This window comes from Pungitius pungitius, chromosome 6 (assembly GCF_949316345.1).
Source record: "Pungitius pungitius chromosome 6, fPunPun2.1, whole genome shotgun sequence".
Taxonomy (NCBI): domain Eukaryota; kingdom Metazoa; phylum Chordata; class Actinopteri; order Perciformes; family Gasterosteidae; genus Pungitius; species Pungitius pungitius.
The window spans coordinates 3570719-3588157 of NC_084905.1; positions in this window are offsets into that span (position 1 = coordinate 3570719).

The following is a 17439-nucleotide window of genomic DNA, read 5'->3' on the forward strand; positions in this document are numbered from 1 at the left end:
TTTTCTGGCGTTGCTTCTTAACTTGTTGTGAGGGATTATTATTGACTGCAGCTTGGTGACCTCTCTGTGCCCATCTAAATAGGGTTTGTTCAATACACTATTCCGTATGTTTTGGAGAACAATCAACTCCATTTTTGAATGGACTCCAATCATTAAAATTCTACTTCTAAGGCCGTTTCTGTTCCTGTCAGAACAAAATATCAGTGTGAAGGTCATTGATCTGAGGCCAGCGATGGTAAATATACGTTTTCATTGAGCTGGTTCCTACTGCGGTGACCCGTTATTCAATTGGCAGCCTGTAAAATGGCTCCTCACCAAGCCAAGCCACCCCCCCTGTTTGTGTCCAGACCCTTTCACTGATTCCTTGGTGTTTCAGACAATTTTTTCCCTCAGATTGATTTAAACCTATTTTGACAAGGATCAAGGAGGAGGGGAGTTTGACAAAAATGTTTTACTTTATTTTCAACCGTAGGAGAAACATCTGGTGCGATTCACAAGCAGTTTTAATTTAAGACAATTGCCCACAGGAGCCTCTGCTCGCCCCAAATGACTTTTCTTCTTTTCCACTAACAAGTTCCACCCAGCTACTGAGTCATCGTTACAGGAATTCTCCATCGGTGAGCTACATACACCTCCTAAACCTCCTTTGAAATGTGGGTTTACCGTCAGCCAAATAACGGAGAATCCATGGTTTCAAAATAGACGGAAAAAACCACAATCCCCAATTAATCTTCCCGACGCATCTTGCAGGGATGAGGGAGAAGTGTATTCCTGTCACATTCAGGTGGTCCATTAGAGAGTGAGGATGCCTGTCGTTTTTTAGAAACACGCTGAAGATGTCACCTCTCACCAGGATTTGGAAACACGACGTTATCTGAGCTGTGTTGTAAAAGCTGGTATGATGGATGTTGAGGAAGCATTAAGGTCTACTCGATACCAGCGTAATTTCCCCCGACCTCCCTCTATTTCAATAAGAATCCCTCTAAAAGGATTGTTTCACCCATGTCGGTAGTCCTGGACCAGGAAGACTCCAGTTTTAAGAGCCACTAGAGCCGCAGCACGAAGAGCATGTTCCTTTATTTATTGCTAACGTGTTTGCAGCGCCGGGTTGTCAGGAAATATAAATCCCCCCCCCCAGGCCACACAGAACCCAAAATGGCCGACCAGGGACCCGTTGCCCGTTACGGTTCAACAGCAATCACAGAAAAGTATGAGGGAGAGTACTGTAAATGTGATCAACAAGCCCGCATGGCCCGAACTTTTCTCCAAACAGTGTTTGCCCTTTGTTATCTACAAATACACACCTAAATACTGTCTGATCCCAGCTGCCTTTTAAATATGTTCCTCTATTTTATAAGTTAAGTGAAGCAGTTATTTTTGTTCACCTAACACAGATTTAGTGGTGGAGGGGAAAAAAAATAAACCAGCCTCTTAGTCTGCCATCTGGTTGAGGAGACCAGTTTTTTACAAACAGCTAAATCACACACTATATATCGTATTGAAACATTGCAGACGATGTATTTGACTGTCATGGAAGATAACAGACCTATGCATTTTTTTCACAACATGTATCAACAGCAGCACAATGTCAGACATGATTTTGTAATTCAGAGTTTGAGGAAAAAACGTATAATGTTGTCGTGTGGCCGTTATCTGCCCGTGCCTTCTGTCAGCTTTATCTCCCACGTCATTATTCTAAAACCCATCTTATCTGCATCAAGCGCATTCTTCTCTTCTTTCTTGCTGGCCCTTACCTTTTCTATCCCTTTATCTTCCACTCAATCACCCCAACCCCCCCCCCCCCCCCTTTCAGTCCTCTCCTCCCTCTTGTACCCTCTCGAACTTACAGAGCACATTACAGCCTTACTAAAAATAGCCTTGCTGCAAATTCATTTTTTTTCCCTTTCCGTATTCCTGTTTCTCCCTTCTATTCTTTCTCGTTTCCGTGCTTCCTCAGGAGGGAAAATGACTTGTCAGCTCGTTTATCAGCTGGAAGCCGGCTGTGTGGCTCTCCTGATTCTGGCTATATGGCCGTGGACCTCGGGGGGCCAGCGTGAAAATGGACGAATGGTCATTGTTCACAGGTTGCTGCTGGCAGCGTGGACATCACCTACCGGTCAGGCCGGGGGTCTTCAATCAGCAGGCAGGGAGAATGCCTCAGGCAGATGGATGAGTCAGGAACACTTGATCATGCCTTTCCTCTGGGGAAAAAAACAACAAAAAACGACTGAGATCCAGGAAAGCTGTTAAAGGATAATTATGGTTTATTAAAGTTAATGTTTTTTCACTATATTATTCTTTAATTCTGTTGTTAATATAAACATTGGATGCCTCAGATTAGCTGTTGAAATCCAAGGAAAGCTCATTTCACTCCATAGTTGTGTCATGTGAATATTCTTGATGTATTATTAATATGCACAATCATATTCTAAGTTTTTCTATGAACATTCAGTATTTTAAAAATCTATTGACATAACCGCAAAATATTAATATGGAACTTATGGAATATGGAACTGAAATGTTCACTCTTTACTTATTTTGTTTTCGTTAACAAATACAATTACCACAGCGTGATATCATTTATAAAGTAATGTTCAAGCAACTGAAAAACAACTTTTTTAATAATGGATAAAAACGTTAATCTTCGAGTGATCCCTGACTCATCAAACTGCAATTTCAGTGTTTCTCTAATGGTGCGGCATTCATCACACACACAGACACACACACACACACACACACACACACACACACACACACACAATACAAAAATAAATGAAAGCACACACAATCACGTGCATATACCACAAATGTCAAAAGGTTTCTGGTGGAGCAAAACTGGACCACAGTCCAGCATGTTAACTTCTCTCTTGGGTCAAAGGCACAAAGGGCAAAGACACTCGCATTAACCTCATCAAACACCTCGTAGAAGCTGATCAGGAACAAATAAATCCCGTACGTTCCAACCACAGCAACCGCTGAGCGCAATAAAACTATTTTTAGATGGTCTGTGACATACAATGACACACACACTTTATAGTTTTTTGCAGCACTGTAAATTCTGATTAAATAAAGTAGTAAAGGATTGAGAACCTCTAGAAATAGCTTTGTGCAAAAGATGGAAATTGGATTCCTTCCCGCTCTCTTCCTCCCCTTGAAGGCGAACATTAAAAAGCACTCCCTCGTAATATAAGAGCTTATCGTCATTGTCACCAATGTGACAAATGTTCAGTCGTTGTGAAAATGCAATTTAAATTTTGTTGTTAAAGTTGTCTGACGCCTGCTCCTTACATATTAAACCTGTCTTTCCTGTGTGCTCTTTGAATGTTAGCTATTTTTAATGAGAGGGATTTAGCAGTTAAGCATCATTTGTTCACCGCGTCCTCGTAAATGTTTATCGAAACAACGTGACTGTGTAGCTGACTTTCCCCCAAATCGACTTCAGGTGGTGCCCCTCTGTTCCTTCACTTACGTCTGATGGATTTGTCAGCAATCGGATCAGCAGCCACGAAAGCAATAGGAAACCTGCGAGTGTGTGTTTGCGATGGTGTGCAGAGGAGAGGAAGAGGGAGCATCTGCAGTGCCCAAAATCTTCCTCTCGCTTCCCTTCCTACCCTGCGGCACCTGACAGATGCTGCAGTGGCCGACGAGAGCAAGTATGTATTAATGAGCAGATCCAGGGAAAAGAAGGTTGTTGGGAAGGCTTTTTTGGGGCATTTATTAGAGGAAAAGTTCTCCAATCCTGTGAGATGTATATATTCCTAGTGAGAGTTGGGTGAGAATATACCACTCTCTTGCGTCTATACCAAACCCAGAGCTACGATTAGCAGTTAGCTTAGCATAAACACTGGTACGGGGGGGCGCGAGGGGTTGAGTGACAGCAGGCATTGATTTCTGTCTGATTGTGGACTGATGGAAGATACGCTGCTCCGGGGTGTTATTGCTTTCACACTTAGTCTGCAGGAGGATATTGAGTATGGATTTTTCCGACCAACTCAGCACCATCAAACTTTGCTAATATTGTCACAACTGTACTTCTTGCTTCAGAATTCTTGCTTAATAGTCCTCTGTATTTGATTGTTACATTGGATTCACTGGTGCCAACCATACTGATGTACACAGAGCTTCTGTTTTTATCACCACACAGATATGAAAGCAAATATAGCATGAATTGTAAGAATAACTGCTCAATGCAATTTTAAGTTGTATGCAAAAGAATATGACTTCACTCTATTTGGTCGATCTCAATTTTCACATATCTTGCCTTATTCATATTTTTTATCATAGATTGCACCCAGTTATCATGCTAATGAGCAGAGCTAGGTCTCTTGCCCACTTGGAGCCAACAGCAGTAAAGAGAGCAGATGGACGTTTTCAGAGGTAAATGCGCTACGGTTTGTACTGGCTGAATTTGAGTTTCTTTGAAAAGCCACATTGGCAAGTCCCCAAAATCCATCACGTTCAGCCCCAGGTGAGATTTTGCAAGCTCCTTTAGCTCTAATGTATTTAGTTTAGGTGCTTCATCAAGGCTTTCCTTTTACTGAACAGTGTGTGGTTTAATCTCTCTGCCTTTTGCACTTTACAAAATGATGTATTGGGCAAACTAGTTCTCAGATATAGGGGTGAATCACTAATGGATTCCTTACATCTTGAGGAGCAGATTGCATGAGCAATACAAAGCTGTGAGCTCCAACAATGTTACCATTTTATAAAATATCCAACACATCATTTCTCTAAACAAAAAGTTCCACTCCACACCTGGTGTGAGTTAGGATCAACTTCCTTCAACCACGGAGTGAATTTGGATGCAGCTTCAAAGCTTTCCATGAGCTTTAATCACGTTATGAACTCAGTGCAGGTAGCAGGGGGAGTGGAAGCACTCAGACTGAATCCCAAGCTCACCGCCTCCTTTTTCCCCCCTCACAGTCAGGGTTAAACCTGATTACAGAAGATTGGTGAGATTGATTAGGAGCCACTGAGGGCGAAAGAACCCTCGGAGCTCCTCTCTTCCCCGTCAGCCCCACTTTCAAATTAACTTCAACAAATGTGTGTGTTTGTATGTGTGTGTGTGTGTGTGTGTGTGTGTAGGGAAGAGCAGCAAGGGAGGCTCTGAGGGTGATTCAAGCCTGATCATTTAGTCCAGTAATTGATCCAGTACAATTACACTGCTGTAACATGAAACACTTTCTAAGAGGATCATTTGACCTGGCTTTGAAGAAATGACGAAACGAGCAAAGAAGGATTGCTCTGAACAAAATATATAGGGTGAAAACACTCAAGAGACCCATCGTCCATCGTAACGAGCCCTTTGAAGGTTTTCTTTGAATGCCTCTTTTACAGTAGAAATAGACTTGTGTTGGCAGTTGTTATTTGGAGACGTCACGCAATGAAAGGGGGGATTCTCAATTCCAGAGGCGGATGAAAGCAGCAAATCCTGTAGCTGGCCAACTGTTTTTTAAAAACAAGAACACTGTAATTAAATTAAATACAGTGGCATGGCATTTTATTCTGTAAATCAATCCCAATTTTCAGCAGCTATTAATTAAGAAAACTATCCATTCCTTAAACTTAACTACTGAACTGAACTAAAAACAGGCAGTATATTACCCCAGTCCTAAATAAGTGATTTCTCAATTCCTCAAAAAATGTGAAAAACTGACTTTAGACACAAATAATCTCCCAAAAGCACCACGTTCATGTTTGTAACTGATTTAATCATTGAAAAGTGATTTAGAAATGAAGATTGTTTAACTATTCGGTTGTGGTCTGCATTTAGTTCTGTTTTACTCCATACATCTGTAGCCACTTATGGGAGACAGAATATCATCAACATCTGTAAAATTTCAAAATCCAATTACTGCCAATTATTTGAAAAACATTTGTCATCGTGTAGGGCAAAACTTTCACCAGAGGAAGGTAAATCAGCTTCTTCTCAGCCGGGCTGAGGTCAGGTGTCCTTGGAGGTACCGCCATGGATTCTTTTATGAGAACGCTTAACTTGATTGAAACCTTCATCATTGAAGCTCATAAGGCCCAGATCACGTTTACGGGGCAGCGAGCGGCATCTCGATGCTTCAAGATGGATGATCAGCTCTCATGTGGAGAGTGACCTGTCCACCAGGAAGAACAAAAAGTAACACATGGAGGTAGTTCTGAACACTGCTATGAAACCAATCCGCTGACTCTATATTTGGGATTTTATCACAACGTGACAAAATGGTGGAAGGAAACCCCCCCCCCGAGACTTATCACTCCAGCAGACGCTGTGGACACGACGGCCTTCGTCAATGCCCTCTAAGCCCCGGCGTCTGCACCTCTGATCCCCGTGATCTGAATGTCAAATCCATAATAAGGTTTGCTGTCAATCATCCCCTGTCATCTGCGGGCATCAAAGTCCGGAAGATAGCAGCCGGGTAGCTGTTATCTTGCTCAGCCACAGCTGGGCCCGGACAGAGAGCCACCATCTTCACTTCCTCCACATGCAGACGGAGAGACATCAGATCTGTGGTGCTGTCGGCAGCACCGATGTATAATCTATATTCTCAAAACGTTTGCAGGGTTTCAAACAGATGCATTAACTTATATGCCAGGATTCAGTTGACTCCTGTAATTATCTTTTCCCAGAACATAAAGTAGAACAGGTGATTCTTCTTTGGATATTGGTGCACTGAAAATAATTACATTGACTTGAGTGTGTTCATTTCAGTACTAAAAGCTTTGATAGTATTTGTATTCTTCATTCACTAAGTAAGCGCCCCGTTTAGGGTTTAGTGAGATTTTCAGTGTATTTCTACTGTGTGGTTTTAGTACTTGATTAAAGGAATACTTCCTTTTAATGTAATATTAAATCTCAAGAGAGCAGGCCTCCTATAAAAGAGTTTTTTACTTAGTGCGGCAAAAGCTGTTTATACTTATATACTGTGTATATATATATATACACTCACCGGCCACTTTATTAGGTACACCTGTCCAACTGCTCGTTAACACTTAATTTCTAAGCAGCCAATCACATGGCGGCAACTCAGTGCATTTAGGCATGTAGACATTGTCAAGACAATCTCCTGCAGTTCAAACCGAGCATCAGTATGGGGAAGAAAGGTGATTTGAGTGACTTTGAACGTGGCATGATTGTTGGTGCCAGAAGGGCTGGTCTGAGTATTTCAGAAACTGCTAATCTACTGGGATTTTCACGCACAACCATCTCTAGGGTTTACAGAGAATGGTCCGAAAAAGAAAAAACATCCAGTGAGCGGCAGTTCTGTGGGCGGAAATGCCTTGTTGATGCCAGAGGTCAGAGGAGAATGGCCAGACTGGTTCGAGCTGATAGAAGGGCAACAGGGACTCAAATAACCACCCGTTACAACCAAGGTGGGCATAAGAGCATCTCTGAACGCACAGTACGTCCAACTTTGAGGCAGATGGGCTACAGCAGCAGAAGACCACACCGGGTGCCACTCCTTTCAGCTAAGAACAGGAAACTGAGGCTACAATTTGCACAAGCTCATCGAAATTGGACAATAGAAGATTGGAAAAACGTTGCCTGGTCTGATGAGTCTCGATTTCTGCTGCGACATTCGGATGGTAGGGTCAGAATTTGGCGTCTACAACATGAAAGCATGGATCCATCCTGCCTTGTATCAACGGTTCAGGCTGGTGGTGGTGGTGTCATGGTGTGGGGAATATTTTCTTGGCACTCTTTGGGCCCCTTGGTACCAATTGAGCATCGTTGCAACGCCACAGCCTACCTGAGTATTGTTGCTGACCATGTCCATCCCTTTATGACCACAATGTACCCAACTTCTGATGGCTACTTTCAGCAGGATAAAGCGCCATGTCATAAAGCTGGAATCATCTCAGACTGGTTTCTTGAACATGACAATGAGTTCGCTGTACTCAAATGGCCTCCACAATCACCAGATCTCAATCCAATAGAGCATCTTTGGGATGTGGTGGAACGGGAGATTCGCATCATGGATGTGCAGCCGACAAATCTGCGGCAACTGTGTGATGCCATCATGTCAATATGGACCAAACTCCCTGAGGAATGCTTCCAGCACCTTGTTGAATCTATGCCACGAAGAATTGAGGCAGTTCTGAAGGCAAAAGGGGGTCCAACCCGTTACTAGCATGGGGTACCTAATAAAGTGGCCGGTGAGTGTATTTTAGTGGGAACTATTTTACTGTTTATTTCACAGCGACTCATTTTGCCGATTATGAATACCACAATGTATTATTGTTCACTCAGCGGCCACTTTATGGGAACACCTGTACAACCTATTACGATTCAGTACAACAGCCATAAATTACCTCTACAAAGATCGTAATGTTCCACTTTTTGTAACATCGTAAGAAATGTGTAAATTCCATTTCATTTTAAATTGAGGTCAAAGCTGGAGGCCGTGGTGAGCTGGATTCATTACCACATGTTTGTATTTCTTCCATTCTCACCATTGACAGTACGTACACGGGAGGGGAGCTGAATTTTAAAAACACCTCTCATTGCAATGGAATCCAGCAACTAATGATATCCCAGTGTAAAAGAACTCATAAAAGGATATAGCAGAATGGTTGCATCAGGAGGCATTAGACAAAGATCTACCTAATAAATTGGCCACTGAGGGTAAGTAATTTAAATTAGTGTGATAATGTTTACGTAAATACATAATGGGTCTATTACGAATGCAACTTTTACTTATAATTGAAAAAAGATTTTCTGCATTTTCAGGTCGTCTGAGTCAATCTCTCAGGTTACGCAGATGTGAAACAGTAATGAACATTAATTGCTGCTCCTAAATAAATGAGTTTTCAGCCTTTATATTGGCAGAATGCCCTCAAGACGATGTTACCTGAAATAAACCGTTTTATGAGCCTCCTTCCTCCTTCATACCAGGCACAGCAAATTGGCTGCGTGAGCCTGACGGATGTTCTTATACATTATTGGGGTTACTGGGGTTACCGCATACTGGTTTGGTGATAATCAGCTTAAAGGTGATTTACTTGTCTCTTCTTTATCAGCTGAGGCAATCATTAAAAAAACTCTGGCCTTTGGTCTACACCCATGAGAGACGGTTCCTCCCTCCTGTGCTAGGTTCAGGGATGCAAACACATGTATGGTGTAAAAAGGAGAGAGGTAAATATATATATAATACATATACTTACATTGCCACCAACCTCCCGACATCTCCGGCCCACCCCTTTTAGGCACATAGAGTAAAAGTAAATTGTGAAAATTGGATCTCCTAGCTAGCACGAGGTCTTTTATAGGTGAACTTGATGTAGCTAACAAGTAATGTTAGCCTATGTGTCACAGTTTGGGCCCTTTTCCGGCTTCATTTTGTAGTTTTATGTTCTGGTGTCCCTGGGGTAACTTCACTTCCTGCCTTGTCCTGTCTTCCCCTGTCATTGTCTGCCGTGTCAATGATCGTTTCCACCTGTGTCCAATCACCTGCACCTCCCCGGTGAATTTAAGCCCTGTGAGTCTCTTGTCTCGCGTCGCGTCATTGTCAATGGTTCCATGTTACCTGTTGTGCATGTCGGTGCATGTCGGTCCTGAACTCATCAAAGAGCACTTTTTGGTTGTCTTGGGAACTCTGCGTCTGAGTCCTCCCTGCCTACCTGTACCAGCCACACACAACATATTACCTACCCAAATGAAATAGGCCTATTTGAAATTTTAAAAGTTTAATAAATGAAATAGATTAAATAACATTATACATTTTTTTTTTTTAAAACAGCATTAAAAAGCTTTCATTTCCAACCGTTTATTCTAAAACAGAACTGCAAACTTTAGAAACTACAGGTTACTCCTTGAAGATAATTTTTTTTTTAATAAAGAAAAATACAAATCCAAAGATTTAACAGGATTTGTTTTGTACGTCAGAACATTTCTAGACTACACTCACAGACGCACACACTCAGACACACTCAAACACACACCCATGTTCACTTGAAACTTATTCATTAAATTATTACCATCAGTAGCCATTTAGTTAAGTAAATGTATACAATATAACAATTTTAAAAAGGCGATTCTTGCTAACTGCTTTACTGCTGTTATTAGCGGGCTAACGCTAGCTTGATCAGCTGGATGACAAGTAATCAGCAGAAGAAGAAGAGCTGCTGGAGGCTCTTTACGTTCCTCACGTCAACACCTTAGATGACTAACTGTAACAGACGTCTTAGCCTGCCTCATGTGACTCACAACCTGTGTTGAAGACCCCTTGTTTGGTCCAGACCTCGTTGCATCCTACCTGATCTTTGTTGGTGCCTTTGCGTATCAACCTGCTCCTGGATTTTTACCTCCTGCCTGTTTACTGGGTACGACTAGCCTACTCCCTTTTGTACCTTTGCTGATTAAATCTGCGCTCGGGTCCTCTCCTGCCTCCTGTGATGCGTTACAACGTGACGGCGTGGCATACCGGACAATAAACTAGACAACCGCACAAACACTGCAGATACAAGGATCCATATGCTCGCATGCTAACCGCCCAAATAGTACCTTTATCCAAACAAACTCATTCATCACTTATTTCCTCGCCCCTCTGCTGGCTACAGGGTGGAATGTACATGCTATACAACTTAATTTCCAGTTACATACATTTCCATAAAATATACTGTTCACTTTAAATTATACTGTTTGTTACAAAACACATGGGCACACATGAGTAAACACATTGGTGGGCGTCACATTTACGTTACGATTCATTATATACATTAATAATATTACAAAGTGTATTATTCATCATCCCAAATGGCATTAGGAAAGATAAAAACATTAATACCTGTTTCCAGATGCTTTAAAGTTTTTTTTGTGATGATTCAAACTGTATTCCATAAACGTTCCGCCTGGCACTGTTATCCGAGCCAATTGCTTGAGTCGGTCAAGCTTAAAATGCAGACTGTGAATCAATATGGACTCCCATCTCTTCATAATGAGATGGAAAACAGAGATGGATCCAGCAAAACAAACAGCACAGCACGTGCACACAGAGTTCTTGTTGAAAAGAAGTGAGCGATAGAGCTTCATTGTCAAGGCTCAAAATGAATAACAGGTCATTGCAGAGAGGCAGTTATATATCAATGATAGACAAAAATATCTTGCAGTCTTTTAGATAAGAAGATGATGCACAGTGACTTTTTAGCATCTCATACAACTAGCAAGATGGAAATAATGCAATTGTTATTATTAATGTGACCTCTTGTCCTTTTCCTAGTTTAAAAAGGACCATTTCATTTAAGTCCAAAGGTTATTTTGCGCGCTTTCTTCAACACTTTAACATTCTCAATTAATGGCCCACTAAAATGTCAAGCTACCACCCTGGCTTTAGTGATCCATTAGTGAGAGTATGTGTTTTCACCAATGCAAGTCTTCTGCCTCCTTAAAGATCAGGGTGGCATCAAACATGTGAGTGGGCCTGTTGCCGGGCTCTACGACGGCCCGTTTCCATGCAGTTACCAGTGGGTCAGTAAAAATGGATCCTCTCCCCGGAGGGAGTCACACAACTTGAGGGAACTTGTGGAAGGGAGTAAAATAAAAAAGGAAAAAGCGCAATTTTTAAAGAAATGCATAAAATCACACACAGTATGTTGTTTTTAGGCCGTGTTTTCTTCTTCTTTCCTAGCAAAAAGACACCCTAATCTTCTTCCCACTGTCAGTCATAGGATACTACACGGACATCCTTCCTGCCTCAAACATACGCCTCCGCAAAGATGGTTGGATTCAAGGCCAAACGGTGGAGACCATTCTCCTAATGCCCTCCTCCGGGTGCAACATCACTCACCTCATGGCTCAGCATGACCTCAATTTTTCACAGTGGCGTTTTGTGAAGGACAGGAATAACAACTGCTGCAGTTTTGCTTGGTGTGACACCTGAGCATCCGTTTTTAGGGAAAATCTTTTTTTATCCTGCAGCTGACTGCATTTGAAAAAGCATTCAGTTCAAAGAGCGATTGCAGAGGCTAAATTTTATATATTGCAATGTCTGGAGTAAATCTTTTCAAAATACAGATCACAAACAGTTATCGTGACTGTGGGAAGTTTGCAATTATAAAATGGTTTTGCAATTTAAAAAACAAATGTCATCAGACTGACAGGGAAAGGATTTAGCTTTGGATTAGAACATATTTAATACAACTTCTAGTTGTTTTGTTTCCTCGGCTGGATGTAGAATTGCACTCTATGCAATAAGTGCATGCTAATTTGGCCAAAATGTAACACCTAATGTGCAGTACGTGACCAGGGTAACGGCAGGAGGACTCGAGTGCACAACTCTGCAGACGGATGTAGAAGAGTGGGTTTATTCTTAGAAGGGGTTAAAGACAGACACGGTTCAGTACACAAACATGGTGGACGGCCAAAGCCCAAAAGGGGTCAAGCAGAGACAGAATCCAAAAATAGAAACATGGTTATAGACTTAATCAAAACTGACAAGACTTTGGTCCAAAGGGAGCTGTTTCGCCTGACAGTCGTTACAAGACAAACAACACAGAGCATCACAATTAAGTACTCAAGGAGACGGTGAGATAACAAAACTCAGGTGAACACAATCAGGAAGGTGAGCAGCAATCAGCACTCTGGGGAGACGTGAGGGCAGGGACGTCAAGACACCTGAAACAAGAGGGACACACGGCGAATGCAAAGTGAAACTGCAACATGGTAAAAACGAAGGTGAAAAACCAAAGTACCTTAATCGCCTGATAATTCCTGACAATGTGCATTTATTAAATGGTGGTCCTATGCTCTACAAGCACACTTAAAATAAACTGATTTAACGGTTTCATAATGCATACACAGTATGAACAATGTACTGTGTGCATTCTGCTTACGCCACCAGCATGTGGATTTGAGTGCATCCCTGGATACAAATTGTCAAATCTGCTTAGGAAGGTTCCTGACTGGGTGAAGTAACCCGGACGTAGTGTAAGAGGCCGCCATGATAAGGGCTGTTTGAATTCTCTAGTGCTAAGGAAAGGAGCTTCAATGTTTCCCTACTTAGCTCCTTCAGCATTCCCAGGCGGCGGCCATATTTAAATAGTGACGTATCATTTGTTCGTTCCCGAGAAATAACCATCATGTAAGTAACCGTTAGCGTAACTCCTCTATGTTGCAACCTTGTTGTTGTTTGTGTTTGTGTCGTCTACATGACTCCGCACTGTAACAATACGCGGACAAAGAAATCTAAGATGCTTCTTTGTGAAAATTGGGTCTCCCGTTGCATCATAACTATGTTACTTAGTGAAAATGCAGTCATATTCCCTAAGCACTTCTTTTCCTAACTCCTCACGAACTCTCCTAACCATCATTTCCTTCAACCAAGGACGTTTTCCACAGAGGTCAAGGAGTAGTGGTTAGGAATAAACGTTAGGACGTCATATTTTTGACAATTTGGATCAAGTCCTAGACTTACCTGTTAAGGGGTGTGGTGGTGTTCGGACCCCAAAGCAGACACGGAGGAGCAGGTAGTGACAAAGGGAGGTTTATTAGTCGGAAACGTAGTTGGCAGGCTGAAGCGGCCGGGTGCGGGCTGGCTGGAGGTTCCGCGGTGAGGCGAGGAAGACAGCCGAGCGAAAGGGCACAGGGAGATTCACGCTTTCACGGAGCACGACGGAATACTCTGGCGCCGGCTGTAGGGCGGGCCAGATCCTTATAGTGGTGTGATTGGTGATGGAATGCAGGTGTGCCTGCAAGGGGAAAACGGGAAGGGGAGGTGGAGAGACAAGACAGTACCGCAGAACCACCCAAATCCTCACATTACCAGGAGTTTACGCAGGTTTTGATGTCTTTGCGTCACAGATGGTAACGTTCAGCGCGCTCGATGATCAGGAAATACATCCAAAACAGACGGAAGTTCTTAAGATGCCCGAGTTCCCTCTACCCATTGTCTTGACTTTCAGAACAACAGAGTCAAACCATCAAAATCAGTCGGCATGCCGGTTTGATCTTTTAGAGTTTAATGGAACAACGCCATGTATCTGTCCTGTCAAACAGCCAACAACAAAGGATTCCAAAATTACAACTAGAATAACAAAAATCCTTTCGTGTGTGTGCATGTGCAGAATGAGTGAGCTTGTGCAGTGTGGCGAGAGCAAAGTCTTATATGCTCCAATTCCCAGTTGCTACCATGTGAGTCCACTCAAACCACCTCTGTGCCTCCTTGAAGTCAAAACACACAACAGAGTCAGTTACACTCGGTAGGCTCCATTAGATTTGTTTCCAATACAGGGACATAACTCACAGAGCGCTGTGCAGAGCCACTGATTATATGTTGGAATCCCAGGGCGTTGTCTTGGAAACAATACTTCTTAAATAATGAAAAAATTATGTGAAAATTTAAAAAAATATTATCATTATTATTATATACCTCTATTATAAAATACTACAGCATGTATCTTTGTGCAGTGATTCATGAATTATGTTTGGGATGATTGGTTATTATTTCTTAGAGTTCCTGGCATTAACAATTCTAATATTATATTGATGAAATATACAGATCATTATTGTCGGTTTCCAGCAGCGTAGAGCATTCATACAGGCTGAAGCACATCAGCCATGGCGAGCTTCAAACATCACCACGACTCTTTCAAATGCCAGAGTAAACACAGTTTATTGTCAGGCGCTAATCACTGTCACCGATCCGTGCCCGCAGGGTATCTGACAAATCAGCTAAAAACAACCTCGCACAATCAAGCAACAGTCAACCACAACAGACAGAAGGAGCTTGATGGGACCCCCAATCGGCCTTTGATCTGTCACTCATGTCATCGTGTGCACGGTGATGGTGTAGCCGTGAATGACGGCCACATCCGCTGCCTCATTTCACAACAGTTCCAATCAACGCGGAACAAAAAAGAGCCAAACAACACAACAAAAGAGAAGAAAAAAAAAGGTTTTAACTGGTGGGTGAGAGCCTTGCTCGCTATTATAAAACTGTTCATTTTTTGTTCTAACGCTGCCTGCAGCAAACAGAAAATGCATGATCGTCGCTGTGTTCTCTGAGGGGAGCAAATTCTAATAAGAATCTATGAGCATAAATGGTGTTATGTTGCTTGTCTGTGTGTTTGAGGAGAGGCAATGGCGAACAAATGAGGTAGCTCCTCCAAATTGAGAGGAAGAGATTGAGGAATTGTGGAAATAAAACTATCAACAGCAGATTTGATGCATTTTTGGAACTCATGGTGGAAAACCCCCCTGTGGTGAATGGATGTAATGAGGCCACAGACCAGTTGTCTTTTGATTGGATACAATCTGACTGTTAAACGTATCTCTGTAAATCAGAGTTCCTTGAAATGAAGCTCAGGCGTGAATTCCGTCAGGAAGCCTGGGGAAGCTAATACCTGCCCCGGGGGGGGGTATGCCGTAAGCTGATTGGGGGCAGAGGCACCCTTTCCGTCAACCAATCGCGTCGGTGCTGTTTAACCGTTCTCCTCTCTGTTGCTGTCAGTTGTCATTTCGATCTCATCTCGGCATCCGGGCCCCTGGTCCATCCTACGGCTGGATGGAGTCTAAGCCCCCAACAAGCTTTGCACTTTTAATACTTATGCATGTTTTAATAAATCATTGTTAAAAGTTCAGAAGCCTCTTCCGATTGAAATCAAGTTGGCAAAACGAAGGCGACATGCTCACTCACTGTAGCCTAAATAATGATGTCACAGAAAGAGACATAAATGCCCCCTTTCTTCTCACATACTTTGCAGCTCTCTCACACCCCGGTAGCTCACTAACAGCAAAACAGCAAGTCAGTGGTAAAGTAGTTCAGCACAGTTCCTGGTTGATTTCAGTGTGTCATTGATGAGCAGTTAGATTGGCGCTAAATTGTCTATATTTGAACTTTTCTGCATGTCCAGAACCATTTATGTTTCTGCTCCTGCATTCTATGTACATGAACATGTGTTTAATCAGCTACGAAAATACATCTCTGCTGTCTTACACATTTTTTTTACTCCGTTAAACACAGACCCACCGTGAACTCAAGGTAGATACGGAGAGAACAAATGCTTAGCCAATGGCAAACGAGGGCACAGGGCAGAGTGTGAGGGGGGGGAATTATATACAGTTTGAATGTTTATAGAACTTGAACTGAATGAATAAGTGCAGCAGCAAATTCAAGTGTGCTAATCTTTGCACAGCAGCCCAAACTGACTAATAAACCGTGAGCACATCATTAGACTGCATCTGACAGTCGCTTCTGTAGCTCTCATTGTACGTTGAAGTTTAAAAAGTGTGCAAACCGTTTGGTGCTTCTGGGAGTTTGTATCTGTGTGTAAACCGAGACTGAAAGAGACAGTACTTCTTAATTATGCTTCACAAGGCTGCCAATGTCGAGCTATCTATACACACACAGAGTGAAAACACATTCCCTGACTACATCAGGGAGGAGGAAGAAAGCATGGTTACTCTGGACAATGGACTATTATATCCGTAGCATGTCTCTGTCATCGGAAGAAAAGTATATGGGCGTTTTTTGGCGGCAATAATAAGCCGGGCGATGACAAAAGACCAGAAGATACACATCAGAGGGAGGTAAAATGAGATATTTAATGTGGTTTCAGTGCGTCTCACTGCTAGACTGAGGATAAACAAAGACCAAGTGAGAAATACAAGTCTTCCACTGCCATTGTCTGAAAAATGATGCCAACCTTACAGCAATTAGACTAAGATCAAAGACCATCTTATCTGCAATCTGCTCGACTGCACGAACAATTGTCTCTGCGCTGAAATATTTATGTTAATGAACAACAACCTACATAACTAATAACATTCTCACAATCCTCAACTTTAGCTGATAACCAAATCTAAGCATGCTGTACCTTAAATCATATACAATAAACTAAAGGTATCATGATAGGTGGATCAGTCATCAGTAATAAAAGAATAGTTAGATTGCTAAGAGCAATATTGTGATGCGAGGCAAAGAGGAATCAGTTGATGCCCCCCCCCGCCCCCCCATCGTCAGCGCAGGCCAGATGGTGTATATGAGCATCACCTTTCTTTTGGCAGGGATTTGTCTGTATGGTGTGGGCACCAAATGTAGGATGTGGGCAGCTTCCTGGTGCCACGAGACAGTCTGCCTGCCCTCTCTACTGAATAATGTACCAAGTGCTGAGCGGTGTGTGTGGCAGTGAGGGATGGCCTCTCCTCCAAATAGACACCGGTGAAAAAGCAGAAGGCTTCCAATACACTAGCTCACCCTCAAGAAACAGTATCTGAATGGGACCCCAGTCGTTTATAAAACAATTGCAGTTTAAAATTTAATAAAAGTTATTTTTTATTAGAGAGGCGTCTACAGCTAAGAGACGAAAGAAACGCATTGAGGAAAATTGTGTAGAATGTGTGTGTGTGTGTGTGTGTGTGCAGGTGGAGCATTAAACCAGCACGCAAACAACAGCCTGCTCCGACATTGCCCCTCCGGCCAGTGAAACAGAAGTGGTCACTTCCTCCCTGCG